Consider the following 18271-nt stretch of genomic DNA (forward strand, 5'->3'; position numbering starts at 1 on the left):
GAGGTGAATATTTCTTCATGAGCCCATTTAAATTTCTTGAAAATTTCTGTAAAGTTATGATTGCTTCAATAACAATTTCCTTACCCTACAATATATCTTTATATTTGTATGTCAGAATTTTGAAAACGGTGTGGCTGTTTTACATTTCCTTGAAAACCCTAAATACTAACAATATTACTTTAAGCCTTCCCAGTGACTACTGGAGTAATAGAGCTTAATGTTATTACATGCATGCTTTCAAGAAAGAAAGCAAAAAGGGCTTATGTTTTTCAGAAGCTTGTTCATTTTGACAGATTTTATTTTCTAAAGTTGGTTGTAATGTCATGTCTCATCCACATACTCTTCTGCACTGTTACCTAGTCTCCTCCCATTAAAAAGTGGAGTTTGTCTCTCTACCACATTGTATCTGGTGAGCCCTGTGATTGCTTTGACCAATAGACAGACAGTGGCAGAAGTCAGGGTCAACTTGTCCATCAGACACAACTGGCACAATGTCTGGGGCCATGACACTTTTAGGAGCCCATGAAAATATTTTAATTTCTCTTAAAATCAGAACAAAAAGTTGAATATTAAGTTTAAGAAAATGTTTGAACATAGGTTTATATATTCATCTTTCTACTAACACCATCACATAAAATACAGATATTTTAATTTGTTTGTTTATTTATTTTATGGAAGAAGAGGCCCATGAAAGCAAAAGTGCCTAGGGCTCGTGAAAATCATAGTTCAGCTTTGGAGGAAGTGATACAATGCCACCTTATAACTGTCCAGGAAGCTTCTGCTTCCTGCCATTTGGGATATTTGCCCTTGGGCTGTTCTGTCTCGATATCCAGCCACCAGTCTGTGTTAAACCCAAGCTATATGGAAAGGCCATTCTAGTTAACAGCTGCAGACGAGCTCTCAACTGTCAGCCAGCATTAACTGTCAACCATGTGGGAAGCTGTTTTGGAAGTCCAGCCTAGTGGAGCCTTCAGATGATGTCAGCTTAGTCATTAGAGATGGCACCTGCGTGAAAGACATCAGGTAAGATCTATCCAGCTTAGCCCAGTCAACCCAAAATACTGCAGAAGGTAATAATAATGTGCAGTTTTAAGCCACTAAGTTTTATAGTGGTGTGCTAGGTGGCAGTAGGTAACTGAAACATTCATTCATTCACAATTTATTGATAATTTTATAATGATTATTTCAGTCACTATGATATATAATAGTAATGTAGTGAGCATTCTATTGATAAGCCTGCCCAGATCAATGCTTCTTTAAAACCTTGGAGGTTGGAGGGAACAAGAATAGGCTCAAAAGTTAACTAAATTCAAGAAGAAGTTGTAAGATTATTTTTAAGTATAAAAAAATGTTACTGATGACAGGTATAATTAATTGAAGGGAAATATCTTTATTATAAAGCCATATTGGTAGAATAAAATATTTTTAAATAAAATCATTCAGACACTGGCTCCACTATCTTCTAGCTGCATGACCACAGTTGTGTATTTTAACTGTTCTCTGCCTCACCCATACCTAGTTTATGTGGTTGTTGTGAGGATTAGATAAATCAATATGTGCAAAACTCTTAGAACAGTGCTTGGGGTGTGTGTGTGTGTGTGTGTGTGTGTGAATCTGCATTAGTCATTTAATAAATATTAGCTATTTGTACATATATTTATACTCATAAGCATGTTATCAGTGTCTAGAAAAAACTGGATTTGATAGAAGTTAAGCATGAACCTAATCCCTTGTCTTCTGCCATAAATTTCAACCATAACCTGTTAAAGCCCCCTTTCTTGCCCTTAGAATATCTTAGGTAGATCCCATGACTTCCCCAGACAATTTCAAGTATAAAAGAAGTTTCTTTTTCAGAAATTAAGAAATTAATTCCGGTCTGAAGTCAAGACCTCAATCTGTCACCCAATTCAAAGCTTCTCCTTCCCTGACCCAGGTTCTAAAGCTCAAAATGGACAAGGACTATGAGGTAGATTTCTTCTCACTCCTTTATACAACTCCTACCTCACTCATTGAGTGCTGTATCTAGCCTACTTCTGTTGGGCTCCAGGGAGAAAGTTTTTGAGAAAAAGGGCAAACTGTCATCAAGAGCTGCAAATAGTTGAGGTTTTACCATAACTGAGATCTAACAAGCTAAATTTTCACTATTTTGGGAATGCTGGCAAAAGACATGAGACTCATGGGCCAGAGAGAAAGGACTTTATTACTTACCACACAGCAATTAGCATGAGCTTCAGGTGCCTTTCGACCCCTAGATCCCCATGGAGTGAAGTAGAATAGTTCAGGTAGATGCTGCTCACAGAGGTAGCCTTGTATCACAGCTGAAGAATCCTGACCTTATGGAACTCCACTCTTTCATAGTGGGCTACAAAAACCCTGCCTGGTCTTTGTTCTGAAGGAGAAGATTATCTAATATTTATTGAGTACCTCCTATTTGTCAGGCACTGTTCAACAAGACCCTATATTAGGCATTTTATGTAGAGTAAATCATTTAATCTCACACAAATTATGAAATAGGTATTAGAGATATTCAGGCAAGATAAGTATTTTCCCCAAAGGCACAGAGCTATTGAGGGCAAATCTGGAATTATGGAGAATTTGGTCTGATTATTTTCACCTGGCATTGTTTATACCTTGCTGTCTAGAGAAAACAAATAACAACAAAACCTCCCCAAAGCCTGGCACTTAAAAATAAAAGGTAAATCAAATTACTAAGGCCTCACATGTTTAGAGAAAATTAATAAGACAGTTTAGATTTAGGTAGCTTTGAGGTAGAGGGAGGGGAAGTATTGGCTCATTGAAGGTGGTTGCTGTCCTTGGGGCAAGCAGCCTCAGTGCTGGGATTCAGCAAGTGGACTCTGCTCTATTGCTTCATTCCTGGTCTTATCCTCTTGTTTCATTTTTTTGCCCGTCACCCATACTTTGAAAACCCTCGGGGAGTTGAAACTTCCAGGCCCATCCAGTGCATATTGCATCAGCCAGACCCTTTGTCATTTTATGTTTTCACCTCATACTTAGTCCCCTCAAGGTGATATAATAATAAGAACAAACATTCACAGGACTTGTGCTGTGTGCCAGGCATGGTTCTATCCACTGTACATATATTACCACATTTAATCCTCACAAGAACTTCCGAAGTAAATATTATTATTATCTTCATGTTTCAAATGAAGAAACTGAGCCAAGAGAGGTTAAGTAACTTGCCTTAGGTCACACAATCAGTTAAGTAGTAGGGATGGGAATTTACCCTGGGCAGGCTGGTTCAGAATCTATGCTCCTAAGCATAAGATTATTGCTATCAAGAAGCACATTCAGTGTTTCTTCCATGTTATTTCTTGTGAGGATCTGGGCAGGATCTCAAGGCTTTTATTGCCAGGTTACCTCCTCCCCCCTTGGAAACTTTTTGTTGTTGTTGTTGTTCTTAATTTTGTGTTCAGTCAACCACTTTTCTCAGAGAAAGATGAAATTCATCTCAAGATCTTATGAGTTTCTTTCAGAATTTTTACTCAGTTGTGGGGTTGTTTGTCTTAGAGTTGACAAAGTACTTATTCCAGAATCCCTCTTAAATGAAGCAATCACAAAGGTTTAGCTTAACATTATAAACCTTAGAGAAGAAATAGACATGAATTGTACAAAACTACTCAAACCAAATGCAGTGTCATTGGTTCTTTTGTCAACTTACAAAACCCACAAGTTTTAAGGTGATTGGCATGCCAGTCACCTCAGTGGTGATGGGAAAGAATAAAGATTCTGAAGGTTATATAATTCAAAAATGGTAAAACAAGATATCTTGCCATTCATGTATGATTATAAACCATTCTAATTATATAAAAAGACCTCTTGGGATCACTTCTATTAATTTTATGGAAAGTTTTAACTGAATCTTATTGAAATTTATAAAATATTTGAGGAAAATGTTCATGATCACTTAAGTACCAAAAGGTCTTAAGAAAGGCTGTATTACTTCAGTTATAAAAGGCCCCAGGAAATTCTTTTCCTTTTCAAAGAATTAGCTGAAATTTTGAAATGATTAAGTATTTAAGTATATTTGAACTGAAACATAAATGCTCACCAATCTGCTTTCTTGTTTCCTGCTGGGTCTGGCAACTCTCTAGTTCAACTTGGAGAACATAATGGGTTCTGCTTAAGTATCCATTGTGTTATTTTAAATATCTGTTCTGTGGGGGAGAAAATTGGCTACTTCTTATCATATTTTAATGGGCAAAAGCACTCACAATATTAGTAGTGTATTCAGTGAAAAAGATAAAGATTTAGACAAGATAGTAGAAGGTAATTTCATGTTCATTTTTATAGTTATATTAGAAAATGGGCCAAAATGTGAATGACATAATTATAGAAGTATTTACCTTAATTGAGGTCTCATAAAAAAAAAAAGTGTCCATACTATTTTGAAAATTGCTGGTAGTATTGGGCAAATTGGTCAATCTAATGAGCCTGTATTTTAAAACCCAAGAGAAATAGAACAACATGGACAAAGCTGTGAATTTGCAACACTTAGCTCCTGGTTCTTTAAAAATTCTGGAAAGAAAACATCCCCCCCACCAACACACACATGTACATACACACACACACACAAGCTTGTGATGAAGACCCATAGCCCAAAAATCGTAATAGGAAAGACTTAGAAGCCCTGAAGGTTGCAGGTGAAATATAAGGGGAAGGGTGGTCAGGACAAAGTGGTGAAGAGACACTTAGGAAAAAGTAAAACTATCATCTGATTTCACAGAAAAATAAAACCTTTTTTCCCCCCACATTAAAACTGAAGGTAATATACAACATATGACTTCTCACTCTACTTGGAAATGATACCAACTCTGTTGAAGAAAAAAATTGAGCTATGAATTTTTTATTATTTTTGAAAGTAGTGGTACAATTCTTTGGCAGATGAATTCTGTTACAGTATCTTCAGCCTCTAGTATAACAAATCCCCCACACAATAAATCTTTTATGATTCAAAAAAACTGTATTTTTTTCCTAAATAAACTTTTTCCTATGAGATACTCTTCAAAAGGTATAACAACCTTAGAAACCTTCAGTTATTGGATCTGTTTTACAGTTTTGACACAATGAGACCAATTTTTTAATTCACAGTGGTAACATGGGCATTCACATTCCCATGGAGAGTCAGCTTTCTTTGGTGAAAAAAATCTGCTTCCTCCTGTGTCTGTGAAGAGAAGTGTGACCATAGTCACTCCACTGTGTTCTCAAGGCTAGGGGTAGACTATCTTTGGTTGTCCTTATGGATCTTCATTGCTGCTGCTGTGGCAAAACTTTAACTATAGGAGAGCAGTCTTCTACTCTATTCTGATGAAAGCTGATAATGAAAAGTGAAGTAAACAGGAAAATGTTTCCCTCTTTGACCCAAAAGATCATGTAGCAGACTAACAGGAATGCAGCTGGAGCTCAAGAACCAAGACACAAGAATCAGAGGAGCTGAATCAGTGCTGGTACAAGAAGATAGGTCTTTATAACTTCAATTGGTAAGCATTTTCATAAGACTTTATTTCAGAGTATTTCATCCTTGGTGCTATTGACATTTGGGCTTTGTTGTGGGAACTGTTCTGGGCATTGTGGAATATTTGGCAGTATCTCTAGCCTATATCCACTAGATGGATACCTGTAGCAACCCCCCACCTCCACAGTTATGACAACCAAAATGTCTCCAGACATCGGCAAGTGCCTCCTTTGGTAATACCTCCCATGGTTAAAATTACTGTTTATTGGAATCTATACGTAATACCTGACATATAAATATTGAATGAATGAATGAATGAAATTAGTGAGGATGATTAAATTGCTTATCCTATTGCCTATATATAGGTGAATACTTAGCAAATAATAATTCTCCCTCCCAAATCCCAGGTGTGATATCTTGTAACTATATTTCCCAAGGCAAGCATTGGTGAGTGAGTGAGTGAGTATAAGAGGAGGCATCAGTGTTAAGCAGGGATACTTCATGAAAAACAGATTCAGTAACTGTGTACATACAGAATGTTGATATCACAGCTCTTTTCACCCACATAACACAGAGCTTATATCTTTCCAGTGGGAACTCAAGAGGCAATATGATGTAGTGAACATGAACTGGGCTGCGTATTTGTGTACTACTAGTTAGCTGTGTGACCTTGGACAAGTTACTTAACTTCTTTTTGTCTCAGTGCCTTCATCTGTAACACTAAGATAAAAATAGTACATTTCTCGGGCGCCTGGGTGGCTCAGATGGTTAAGCGTCTGCTTCGGCTCGGGTCGTGATCCGGGGGCCCTGGGATTGAGTCCCGCATCGGGCTCCCTGCTCAGCAGGGAGCCTGCTTCTCCCTCTGCCTCTGCCTCTCTCTCTCTCTCTCCCTCTCCCTCTCATGAATAAATAAATAAATAAATCTAAAAAAAAAAACAAAAACAAACAAACAAAAAAATAGTACATTTCTCATAGAGTTGTGGGGATTAAACAAAATAATATCTTACAAGTACTTAGAGCTCTGCCTGGTACATAATAAGCATATGATAAGTGTTTATTATTACTATACCTTGGGAAATTAAAAAAAAAAAAAAACAAGAGAAAGACCTACAGATAGGTACAGTGGTGTTTTTTCAGCTTTTTATTTCATTCACCTCTCAAAAGACCCATGGTTGACAAAACTCATGGAGCACTCCAGGTTTCTAGTCAACTTTTCAATTTCCCTTCTTCAGTGTTAGTAGTCAGCAAAGGGCTATGAGATCCTGAGGAAGGTCTCTAATATTGAAGTCAGACACCAAACAAGCAGAATAATATACCTTGAAAAAATTCAGGCAATGAATTTATAACAAACTTAAAAGAAATTATTAATATCCTCAGAGAGATAAGAAAAAATGTATCCATGAATCAAGAACAGTTTGCTAGGCTGCTATTAAAGAACATTAATAAGAGAATAAACAAGAGCTGTACGAAGTAAAAATATGATGACAAATGTGAAAAATTCCACAGTATTCAGTAAGTTTTGGGGTAGCTTAAAAAACTACCAGTTAAAGACAAAGAGATGGAAGATAGAAAATTATCAGACCAGAATGACCCACATCAAGACAAGATTTTGGTGTCATATAACACTTTAACATACTTTGCTTAGCATAACTGATAGCAGTAATAATAGAATAATAGAATAAAAGTATTGTCATACATGAAAGAATTAAGCATTACCTCCCATGAGTTCTTTTCTCAAGAAGCTGTTGGATAGAAGTAGGAGAGTAACTAAGAAAAAAAAAAAAAAAAAGACCCAGGAACCAATACCAGAAAGGTGAAGACAAACTCCAAGTTGATGACAAAGGAAGGTCTAGGTTAATAGCTTTACAGCAGATCTAGAGAGCAACAATCTAGCCCATACTGAAGAGACTGCTTGATGACTAGTAAGGTTCAAAGAAGGTTCATCTCACCACATACTGATTTGGTGGAATATTCCAGAGTGTCTTGTATGTTTAGAATTCAACTCTTCATAGAGCAATTTCATGTAACTTGATCATTCTCCCACAAAATAAATTATTATTTTTATCCATTCATGTATTTGAAAGACATTGAAATTATAACAATAGAATTCATTTGCCAAAAATCTATTCTGTTGCCTTCAAAAATAATGAAAAATTCATGTCTGTTGTCTATTTTTTTTTTAATTTTTTAAAATTATGTTGTGATTTTTTTCTAGAATTATGTTGTGAATTTTTTCTAGCTTAGCATTTTATTTTGATTCCTAAGGTTTCTCATCATTGGTTCACAGTATTTTTGTGATTCCTGGACAGTATTCTACATCTACACAGTCACATCTCTGTGAAGAGTATACTTTATTATCTTTTCAATAATAAATTCTATTCTCTTCCTGCCTTTGGGAAACAAGCACTAGTTGAGAGATGGGAAAATATCCCCAGGCCTAAAATTGACTGATGGCCTTGGGCTTGAGGCCACCACCCACAAGACTTAGAATGGCTAATCTGTTAAAGAAAGTGCAGCACACAGCCCAGTAGGTATTATATAGTGAGTAAAGGGATGTGAGTTTTTTTTTTTTTAAGGGTAAAAGAATTTATTGATGAACAAACTGGTAAAAATGAGAAACAATTAAAATACCAAGAGTTATTTGGCTATGGGGAACCAGGCATTCCCACACAATGCTGGTAAGTGTGTAAATTAGCACAGTCCTTCTAGAAGGCAATCCAGAAATATGTTTACCAAACGCCTGCATATTTCCTTTGACAGAGTAATTTCACTTCTAGGAATTTAAATGAAGGAAAGAAGACATATGAGGAGACATTCATTTCAGCGTGGCTTACAAGAACAACAAAAATTATAAACAAATTAAATGACTAACAACAAAGGGCTGATCAAGTACATTGTGGTTCAACCCTCAATAAAATACTATATAACCATTCAGATATTAAGACATGAAGTAGAATATTTATTGATGTGGAAAGACAATCACAGCATATTTGGAGAAGAAAAAAAGCAAATTACAACAATATGATTCCAAGTTACAATGAATATATGATGAAAGACTCCATTTTTGTGCAACCGATATTAAAAAAAAGTCTGGAAATATGTATAAAAATGAATAGTGGTTACCTTTGGGTAAGATTACATATTTTCAATTTTTCTTTATGCTTGCCAGTATTTTCTAACAATTCTACTATTAAATATTTTTCAATGATAAGAGATTGGACCACATGATTTATAAAGTCGCTGCCAACTCTGACATTTGGGGCATCTATGATTGATGTCCCAAGTGACTTCAGATAACCCGTATTTAGTGTGGGCTTACTGTTTGGCCTTTGGAGCCAAAGTCATGGCCCCACAGCTGTAGCTTTCTGCATTCCTATCTACCCAGACTCACTGCCCAGCTGTCTCAGGGGCCAGCCTGGGAGCTTCCCCTGTCTGAAATTCACATGCCAAGGACTGAGCAAAGGAACTCAGCATGGTGGCAGGTGCCATGGGGGAACAAAGAGATCAAAGGCACAACTCTAGTTCCAGAATCCTACTGGGCCACAGGACTCACACACAAAAAGTGCCTGGTGTTGTATAACACAGGCTAAGAAAACCAGAAGAGTCAGAAAGCAGGGCAAGCCGGGAAAGGATGGCCTGCTGGAGAAGGCCATGCAGGAATGGTGGGTGAGGGCAGTGGAGGCAAGGCGCACAGGCTGGGCAAAGGTGAAGCCAACCCAAAGTCCTCTGGGATACATGCCCCAAACCTGCCCAAGAAACTTTCACAATCCTTGGTCCGCAGAATTTCTGAACTTTGGCCTGAATGGGTAAAAGTTAAGTCTCCTAAACAGAAGTCCTCCCTCTATCTGACTCTGGATTAGCCACCAAAGACAAGTCTTTCAGATAAAGACAATAAATGACCTTTTTATTCACTTTCCCCACCCCTTCCTTAGGGGGAGATGAAGGGGAGGGTCAGGGAGGGGCTGGAGGAGGAGAGGGAATCACAGGAACAACCAGACATCTCACATGCAAGCAGTGCTCACCCCCACCACCTCGACCTCCTCTTCTCTTGCCGGCAACACCAGCCCCATTTGACAGATGGAGGAAAGGAGGCTCGGAGAGTTAAAATGGCTTGCTCTGGGGTCACCCAGCCAGAGAGTGGGGAAGGCGACTCCACTCAGAGGGATGTGAGTTTTTGAGAGCAGAACCTTTTATCTCCCTCCCCACAAAGCTGTCTCTCCAACACCTCCCACATATTACACTTTTCTTAGCATCTTCTCACTTACCTCCCTAAATCCAGGCATCTTCAAATACACTGTACTTCTACCGATGAATCTCTGAAATCCGTCTAAAGCTTGCATGTCTGTTGCAAGCATGACTGAGGAGTGTGACACTATATAAAGGATTCCCCTATGTGTGATACCTGACTTAATTCTACTTCTCCTGAGTTGTTCCAGGGACCTTGGACAGAGCATTAAACTTCCCCTGTTGCTTCATTTGACAAATAGACAATAAAGCAATCAATCTGATTCCTTATATAGGTTGTGAGAAGCAAATAAGGTCAAATATTGCCTGTGTATGTGGAGTGTGGGAGTGTGGGTGTGTGTTGGGTGTTGAAATAATATAATGGGCTACAAATACAAGACATTATATTCCTCAAGCTTGGTCCACATTTTATCCCTTTGAAAAGACTGCTTCTAAATAATTGTCAGTTTGATGGTGCAGGGAATTAGGTTTAAATCCTAGTTCTTTTTAATTACTGAGTATAGTCACCCAATGAACTCTAGCGTGATGTATGTTCCACCTTAAAAGGTAGGAAATAGGATTGTTTGTTTGCTCCTTTTTTCATCAAAAGAATACTGTGTTTTTAAAGTGATAACAGTAACATTTTAACCAATATTTATATTGCATTTTTAATTTTAAAATGTTTTAAAATTTATGCCATTTACTTCCCATAACAATCCTGGCATTATTTTTTTTTCATGATTCAGATGAGGTATTTGAGTCCCAAGGACATTCTCTGGTTTTGACACCACCCAATTTGAAAATGTAGGTTTAACGTCTAGCTCCAAACATTTTCAATCGGGCCAAAGTACCTTTTAGATAGCAAAGTTATCCATGTGTCAAGTGGAACCATGTGTTAAGTAAGTTTTTCTATGTGAATTATAAAGAAGAACAGATAATGGAACCAAAGTGACTGAAGGTAAAGTAAACACATCTTCATCCCCAAAATCTTTTTAAAAAATGATTTAATAAGAAATACTACTTATTTTCAGTCAAGTCAATTTTCTGATGTAGTTCAAAACATGTCAGTATTTATCAAAAATTCTGTGTAAGGTTTTATTACAGGCAGAGATGATTAATTCTTTGGGGCCTATTTTAATCATTCCCTTTTTGAAGTGAAGTGACAGTCTATATATTATTCTAAAGTCTCTGCTTTACATAAATTTGTAGTATGGAGTTGAATGAAAAATTGACAAAACATCACAAAATGTAAATGAAAAGGGCCTATTTCTTTCACAGGCAGAATTATAGTTTCAAATGGTTATATTAACTCAAATACAGAATAGATGGGATTCATTTTTTGAGATTATATGAGACCTTGCCACAAGCAAAATGATAAATTTTTCACCCTGCAGAAGCTTGTTAGCTAAACTTTTACCATAGGGCTCTTGTAATTACCCTGTAGATTACTGTTCAGATACAATAGGGAGGCTACACTTTTCTTCTAATTGGCAGCTGTTAGAGCTGCCACAAGAAAGGATAGCTGTGATCCAGTTATCAACAATTTAACAAAGATGGGACTTTTTGTCTGATTTTGATATATTTCCATGGGCTTCCACACCTTGCATTTGGAATTGTTCTTCAGTCATATTTGAGACTATCCCATTCACATGCCAAACATAATCAGCACCCATTTCACATCTGGCTGTCTCTGCTGAAATGACTGAATCCTGCAGTAATCCTGCTGATACTATCTGCTAGAAAAGAGCAAGGTGTAGACAGTAATTGGTTATTGTGAGTAAGAGGATCTGTTCCAGGTCATCTCACACAAAATATCCTCAGAAGACCCTTCTCTTCCATTGCCTTTTAATCTCCTGCTAGTGATTTAACCTTTTAGCCCATTATACGATTTCACTTTTCCCCAGATCCAGCTTCTTCATAAAATAAAATGAAAGTACTCTGTGTAACTGAAGGCAAACTTAATCCGTTAGAGCTGAAGGTGAAGTGGGTTTATGCCATGCAATGACGGGACTGTAAGCACAAATCAGAAGCTGCTAAGCCCTACCTTGTACTCGAAACCAAAATGGCTTGACAGATCCACCAGTAGGAGCACATTCCCTTTGAGTTGTTTCCTGTGTTGGATATTGTTTTAATTTAATCCATCCACATTACCTCCCTCCTATGTAGGGTAATTCCTTGCCCAAACTGTGACATCTATTAAGTCCATCTTTGAAATCAAAACCGGTGTCATTTTCTTACCATCCTTCTTTCAATTTCTGATTAAGATGCTCAGCGATTTTATGACTGCCTCCAGTCCATGATATCCTTCTTTCAGAAAGGATTTATTAGGGGTCACTTAAGCAACTGTTACAATGAAATTTTATGAACTTTCTCAGGGACATCTTAATTTGAAGTGTTATTTTAACTGTGTCCTAAAAGATTTGCCTCTATTAAAGAAATCAAGGAATCTTGAACCTAGTGAGCTGGAAGGGGTGGAGTGGAGAGAAGAGAGAGAGGGAGAAAGAGAGAGAGAGAAGGAATAAGAACATAAAACCCTGGACTCACAGGCTGTTTAGCTGTTTATGTGACTGTTGATTTCACTACATTCCCACTGGGACTGATAACCCAAACTCTTACAGCTGGTTGAGGTTAGGGTCTCAGCTCAGTGTACAACCATGCTATGGGACAAAGAAAAATGGCCCATGTAGACATAGAACGACAAACCCTACTTTTATCAGTATTTCATTCTGAGGTAAGTGGATACACTAAAGAATAAAAAAAAAAAAAAAGTAAGTCATTATAAAATCCACAAAGTTAACAAAGGGTTATCTGCTGTTCTTCTAAGAAATTAAAACCATGATTTACAAGGAGAAATGCATTTGAAAAGTTTCCAGCTCCAGAACATTTTTCTCCCTGCCCCCATTCCTTTCTATTTCTTTCCATCTCTCCCCCACTATCTTCCCCCTCACTCCCCCTTGCGGTCTTTACTGAACATAATATTTTTATAAACTTCCTTTGACTTTATATATTTAGAAAATACATGTGTGGGGGACTTATGACAATATGAGAAACAGTGTCATAAATATTCAGGGTAATCAGAAAATAGTCACCCAGGGTAGCATTTTTTCATGTTAAGCAGCAACAAGAAGAGGACAGGTGGCCTTGTTAAATGCCCACAGTTGATTAATGAAATGTGAGCTTGATTGTGAAATGCTTGGAGGGCCCACCAGGCAGTCTCCTCAACTTCTCAAGGGAGGGCAAGAAAGTACTTTCTATATCTCATAAGATAAACTGATTAATTTTTTTTAAAGATTTTATTTATTCATTTGAGACACAAAGATACAGAGAGAGAGAGAGAGAGAGCATGAGCAGGGGAGAGGCAGAGGCAGAGGGAGAAGCAGGCTCCCCGCTGAGTCAGGAGCCCCATGCAGGACCCGATCCCAGGACCCTGGGATCATAACCTGAGCCGAAGGCAGACATTTAACTAACTGAGCCACCCAGGTGCCCCTGAACTGATTAATTTTTAACTGGAGACTTGTTTTCCTGTCTCTCTATGTTTATGCAGCCCAGAAGAAGGGCTCTTCCCCTGATGTAATAGTGATATCACTTTACATTTACATAGTGCTTTATGTTTGATGATGTATTTTAAGATGAACCTTTTCCCCTCATCTTAATGGCCACCTACCCTAGTGAGCAGAGGCTCATTCTCTTTCCTTCACAGGTGGGACAACAGAGGGAAAATGAATTTTCTACTATTTGTCATTTGTTAGGACTAAGAATAGAACCTGCTATTTTATTCCAACATCTGGGTATTGGTTTGGTATTTGCTTAGGTGGAGTTGTCTAAACTGAAGATAACTATTTGCTATAAATAAAGGTTGAACATTATTTAAATTAAATACAAAACTAGACCTACATTTTTATGTAATTTGTAATTATATTTTTTGTAAGTTATGAAAATAGGAATGATAATGATCATTTTGGGGAGATGAGAAATATGTTTTTAATGGAAATCAGAAAATTTTAATTTCCAATGAATATAACTTTGAGGTTACTTACCAAAATTGATCTAGTTTTCTTTATTTTAGCAAAATTTGATGGATATTTTAAAAATATGGCTCTATTCGCTACTGAATTTATAGATTTGGGAGTCAAAGCTACTTTACTTAAAAACATCTATTCTGTGGTTTCTCTGTTCATTTCCTGTAGTAGTTAGCTATTACTGCGTAACAAAATATTCTGAAACAGTAGTTTAAAACAACGAATTACATAATTCTGTTGTTTGGCAATTTGGGCTGGATTAAGTAATAGGTTTCTCCTGGTCTCAGCTGGGTTCACTCATATATTGGCAATCAGCAGCTAGTTTGGGTGAGGAATGGCTGATCCATATTGGCCTTAGTTCCACTAGTCTCTTACTCTCTGGCAGCCAGCCAGAGATTGTTCACAAGGCTGTGGTGGGGGGAGAGAGTGGGGTGGAGGAGAGGAAGAGAGAAAGGAAGCATGTAGCTTGCAGAGTCCTAGACTCAGAACTGGCACACTTTCATTCTACTGCATTCTTTTTTTTAAGATTTTATTTATTTGAGAGAGAGAGAGAGATAGTGAGAGAGAGAACAAGCAGGGAGGAGAGGGAGAAGCAGGCTCCCCACGAGCAGGGAGCCTGATGTGGGACTCGATCCCAGGACCCTGAGATCATGACCTGAACCAAAGGCAAATGCTTAATCGACTGAGCCACCTAGGCACCCCATTCTACTGCATTCTTAGAGTCAAAGTAAGTCCCAACATCACAGCAATTTCAAGAGTGGAAAATAGGCTCTGTCTCTTGTTGGGAAGAGTATCATAGATACAGTGCAAAGGGAGGGAAGAAAGACTATGTCCATTTTTGCAATTTATCATCTTACCTGTTTACTTATCTTTGTTTTTTAGCAGATTATTGTTTGAGGTTGATGAGGTCATTACTGCAACTATTTCAAATTCCTTCAAGGAGTTAGCTGGTATATACGCTCTCGCTCTCTCTATGTATATATAATTATATATATAATTTTAAATTAAATAATATATTTTAATTAAATAGAAGACTGAAATTTTCTGATAGCTAAAATAACTTAATTTTACATTAGGTTTATTTTAGAATTTTAGAATGTAATATGGAATGAAATTGTTAATTTTATTTATTTATTTATTTATTTTTTAAGATTTTATTTATTTGCGAGGGAGAGAATGAGAGACAGAGAGCATGAGAGGGAGGAGGGTCAGAGGGAGAAGCAGACTCCCTGCTGAGCAGGGAGCCCGATGCGGGACTCGATCCCGGGACTCCAGGATCACGACCTGAGCCGAAGGCAGTCGCTTAACCAACTGAGCCACCCAGGTGCCCTGAAATTGTTAATTTTAAATAAAAAAACCTCAAGCAGCCTACTGGCAGTAAATCTTTCTACATAGATAGGTTAATGACAATTACTCATTGCTCCAATTCATATGGATCCTGAAAATATTCCTCAGGAAATCGCGTTTCATGTGTGTGTTGCAAGTAGCTATTCCAGTAGATCTTGTCTGCTTGTCTCATTTATTCCCTTAAAATCCTCTCACAACTAGAATTTTGGAGATATTTACAGTAGAGAGAGAAAGAGAAAAAGAGAGAGAAAGTACATATCCATATTTATGTTTGGGCAAGTTATTAAAACTTCAAAATATAAAAACTTTAAAGGTTGGCAGTATAAAAATGGAATGATTTAAGGTTAAAAAATCAAGTTGCAGAAGTGTTCAAAATAAGGAAGCATCAAATTTGAAATATGGGTAGTTGTATCATGATTTAAAAACTTCATACTCTTGGAATTAATATTTTAGTTTCTCATGCTTTCCAAAATAATGAATAAAAAAATAGTAATACCTGCTTTCAATCTTAAACAGAGAATTAAAGAATTATCATAAAATTATCAGACCCCAAGTTATAGAAACACTGTTATGTGAAGTTCCAATTATGTCCACTTTTTAAAAAATATTTTATTTATTTATTTCTCAGAGAGAGAGCACAAGCGGTAGGGAGAGGCAGAGGGAGAGGGAGAAGCAGGCTCCCGGCTGAGCAAGGAGACAGATGCAGGACTCAATCCCAGGACCCTGGGATCATGACCTCAGCTGAAATCAAGAGTTGGACGCTTAACTGACTGAGCCACCCAGGTGCCGCTCATTAAGTATTATAAAGATGTCAATTGTATCCAAAGTAACTCATTTTTAATGAATTTCAATAAATATATAGGGATTTTATTATGTAAAGTTTTTTTAAAGTAGTTTTTTTAAAGGAGGTTTTTTAGAAAGTTCAGTTACAAAATGATGGGAAAATCATACTACTCTCTATTGGTAAAGATGAAGAAAATACGAAAATCTCTTATACAAATGTTCCTAACTTTTGGAACTCAATTTGATAACTTATATCAGTAGGTTCATAATCATGCCTGTCCTTTCTTCCAGGCATTATACTTCTAAAAATTTATTCTAAAAAAAATAATCACAGATGCTCATAAAGATTAAATACAAGATTTATTTTCACAGCAATAATGATAAAAAAATAATTGGAAACAAAGCTCCTATGGGAGATTGGACAATCTAAAATTCATCCATGTAATGGAACACAGGCATTGTTAAGTAAGAGCTGTGTTTTAGAATTTAGAGGAATATGAGGGAAATATAAAATAAAAGGTAAATAAACGTTGCAAGACAAAATTTATAGTATGATTTACCAATGTGATTTCTATGTGTGTGTGTATATATAGACAGAAAGAAGATAAAGAGGGAAAAATGCAAGAGAGAGACCAAATGGCAATGTTATCAGTGGCAATTACAGGTTGCAAAAAGCCATCCGTTGTAGAAAATGACATGTGTCACCTAGAGATGCTTTCCATTGCAGGTAACAGTTGTTTAAACAGAATAACTGTGACTTAAAGAAATATTTGTTTTAAGAAAAAAAAATCTGAATGTTGGCAGTTGTTTCTGGCATTGATTTAGCTCCTGGGCATTGCTGTGAGGGCCCCTGATTCCTTCCATGTCTCTGCTGTGCCACGTTTGGATTGTTAGTTTTTATCCTTGTCCTTATCTCATCACAGTAACAAGACGGCTACAACAGATTCAACTGTTAACATCTGAATTTAAGGCCGAAGACAAAGATTGAGGAACAATACCAGCCATGTCTGGTATCCTCAAAGAGGAAGGCAAAAGCATTCCCAGAATCGTTCTCTCAGAAGAATTGACTTTATGTCTCATTGACCAGAAATGGATCATGTGGTCACTTCTAGATTCAAAGCAAAGTGATAAAGGGAGGGACTTGAGTACCACAAATGATTTAGTCCCATGGTTCTTAAACTTGGCTGCACACTTGTATCAATGGTTGTCAACTAGCATTTTAAAATATGAAAGGTATGTGTTGTTCTTGTGGCTAGGTAAGAAATGGAAAACAGTCATTGATAAAATAAAAAATTCTTTTAGTGATTCCAGATGAAAAAAGTCTTCCTTTCTCATGTTATCCTAGCCTTTTCCTATTAGCTGCCAGCAAGGCATTTAATTGCTTAATCAAACTAATTTCTTCATAAAAAACAATGAAGGGGAACACTCATTTCAATTATCATCATGCTGGTTTAGAAAAATGAAATAAGATTTTTTTATAGGAGAAAATTCAAAATGGACTAACATGATTATTATTTTTCTTACATGGAAAATTCAGTGCTGTCTAGGACTATCCTTGCAAGTTATCTGATTCTACAGATCTCTATGCCTTTCATTATATTTTTTACTTAAATTCAAGTTAGTTAACATATAGCGTAGTATTGGTTTCAGGAGTAAAATTTAGTGATTTATCACTTACGTATAAGTGCTCATCCCAACAAGTGCCCTCCTTAATGCCATCACCCATTTAGTGCATGCTCCCTCCCGTCTCCCCTCCAGCAATTCTGTTTGTTCTTTTTATGGTTTGTCTCCCTCTCTGTTTTTATCTTATTTTTCCTTCCCTTCCCCTTTGTTCATCTGTTTTGTTTGTTAAATTCCACATGAGTGAAATCATATGATATTTCTCTTTCTCTGACTTATTTTGCTCATCTGTTTTGTTTTTTAAATTCCACATGAGTGAAATTATATATTTCTCTTTCTCTGACTTATTTTGCTTAGCATAATACACTCTAGTTCCATCCACATTGTTGCAAATGGCAAGACTTCATTCTTTTTGAAGTCTGAATAATATTCCACTGTATATATACTACATCTTCTTCAGTCATTCATCAGTCAATGGACATTTGGGCTCTTTCCATAATTTGGCTATTGTTGATAGTGCTGCTATAAACATTAGGGTGTGCAATTGCGGGGTCATAGGGTAGTTCTAGTTTTAACTTTTTGAGGAACCTCCATACTGTTTTCCAGAGTGGCTGTACCAGTTTGCATTCCCACCAACAGTGCAGAAGGGTTCCCCGTTCTCCACATCCTCACCAACATCTGTTGTTTCCCGAGTTGTTAATTTTAGCCATTCTGACAGGTATGAGGTGGTATTTCATTGAGGTTTTTGTTTGTTTTTTAGAGAGGGGGAGAGAGAGAGAGAGGGGGTGGGGAGGGACAGAGGGAG

At 37.0% G+C, this 18271-nt stretch overlaps 1 long non-coding RNA gene across 1 annotated transcript in view; it reads left to right on the plus strand.

Annotated features, from left to right (window-relative positions):
* The first annotated feature begins 666 nt into the window (after nt 1-666).
* Nucleotides 667-18271, plus strand: part of LOC115941721 (uncharacterized) — a 42582-nt gene continuing 24977 nt past the window's right edge. The window contains exons 1-2 of the long non-coding RNA XR_004076453.2: nt 667-1023; nt 5387-5498. This is a non-coding gene — a long non-coding RNA (uncharacterized LOC115941721). The remainder of the gene's footprint in view (nt 1024-5386; nt 5499-18271) is intronic.

The sequence above is a fragment of the Leptonychotes weddellii genome, chromosome 10, assembly GCF_054177405.1.
Source record: "Leptonychotes weddellii isolate Sample4059 chromosome 10, ASM5417740v2, whole genome shotgun sequence".
NCBI lineage: Eukaryota > Metazoa > Chordata > Mammalia > Carnivora > Phocidae > Leptonychotes > Leptonychotes weddellii.